The sequence below is a fragment of the Saccostrea cucullata genome, unplaced genomic scaffold, assembly GCF_032062105.1.
Source record: "Saccostrea cucullata isolate Sc308-1 unplaced genomic scaffold, CSIRO_AGI_Scuc_v1 ctg9611, whole genome shotgun sequence".
Taxonomy (NCBI): domain Eukaryota; kingdom Metazoa; phylum Mollusca; class Bivalvia; order Ostreida; family Ostreidae; genus Saccostrea; species Saccostrea cuccullata.
Window position 1 is genome coordinate 1 of NW_026930492.1, and position 2,034 is coordinate 2,034.

The window sequence follows — 2,034 nt, forward strand, 5'->3', positions numbered from 1 at the left end:
ATCAGGATTTGATTTTAAAATATATATTTAATGTAAATCTTGGATCCCCTATTGTGACCCCACCCTACCCCTGGGGGTCATAATTTGAACAAACTAGAATCAACACTACTTGAGAACGATTCCATCAAAATATCAATGATCATGGCTTTGAAGTACTTGTGAAGACGATCTTTAAAGATTTCCCTTTCAAGTCCTGTGTAAAACTTTGATCAGCCATTGTGGCCCCATCCTACCCCCAGGGGTCATGATTTGAACAAACTTGAATTTACTTTATCTAAGGATGCTTCCACATAAGTTTTATCTTTCCTGGCCCAGTGGTTCTTGAGAAGAAGATTTTTAAAGATTTTCCCTACATACTCCTATGTTAAACTTTGGTCAGCCATTGTGGCCCCACCCTATCCCCGGGGGTCATGATTTGAACAAACTTGAATCTACACAACTTGAGGATGCTTCCACATCAGAGTTTCATCTTTCCTGGCCCAGTGGTACTTCAGAAGAAGATTTTTAAAGATTTTCCCCATATACTCCTATGTAAGAATTTGGTCGGCCATTGTGACCCCACCCTAACCCCCGGGGTCATGATTTGAACAAACTCGAATCTACACTACCTGAGGATACTTCCACATGAGTTTCATCTTTCCTGGCCCAGTGATTCTTGAGAAGAAGATTATTAAATATTTTCCCTTTATACTCCTATGTAAAATTTTGGTCAGCTAATGTGGCCCCACCCTACCCCCGGGGGTCATGATTTGAATAAACTTGAATCTACACTATCTGAGGATGCTTCCACATGAGTTTCATCTTTCCTGGCCCAGTGGTTCTTGAGAAGAAGAATTTTAAAGATTTTCCCTATATACTCCTATGTAAAACTTTGTCGGCAATTGTGGCCCCACCCTACCCCCGGGGTCATGATTTGAACAAACTTGAATCTACACTACCTGAGAATGCTTTCATACGAGTTTTATCTTTCTTGGCCCAGTGGTTCTTGAGAAGAAGATTTTTTTAAAATGCCATTAATTTTTCACTAATTCATCATTATCTCCCCTTGGAAGAGGGTGTGGCCCTTCATTTGAACAAACTTGAATCCCCTTTACCTAAGGATACTTTGTGGCAAGTTTGGTTGAAATTGGCCCAGTGGTTCTTGAGAAGAAGATGAAAATGTGAAAAGTTTACGACGCCGACGACGCCGACACCGACAACGCCAGACGACGGACAAATTTTGATCAGAAAAGCTCACTTGAGCCTTCGGCTCAGGTGAGCTAATAATATTTAATTATGACAAAATAAATCATACAATTTGATAAATAAAAAAAAAATAAAAAGAGCAGGCGATCGATTATAATTTCATTTCCGAAAATAGAGTTACTGTTTAAATTTTGATAATCACTCTCTGCATGACCATAATATAATTATTTCATTTATTTATTTTTTTTTATCAATTAACTTATTTATTTATAAATTACGTTATTTATTTATTCTTTTCCTTCTACGCTTTAATATTTCTTTTAATTATGAAAAACAATGGGATAAAACTTTGTTTTCTCTTTTTCGGTTGAAGTAATCTTATTTTAGTTAACAAAACGAAAAAGATTCTCAGAATAGCTCTGTAGTTTCTCTCTTTGGTAAAGATAAAATGCAAGGGTTTCCGAATATACTCGATAAACGCAAAACACAATAAACACAAAACACGATAGAACCTGATAAACGATCTACACGATAAACGGAAAACACGACAGAAAACGCAAAACCTGATAAACGGAAAACACGATACGATAGGATACACGCACGATACGATAGGATACACGCACAATAGGACACGATAGAATTGTAAAGAATAACAATGCGGGTACTGTACCTGTTTTTAGCTATACTGAGGTCTGTGTTAGCTATTATTCTGTCTCTATACGTTACCTGTTTTTAGCTTTACTGAGGTCTGTGTTAGCTATAATTCTGTCTCTATCTCTATACATTACCTGTTTTAGCTATACTTAGGTCTGTGTTAGCTATAATTCTGTCTCTTTCTCTATACATTAC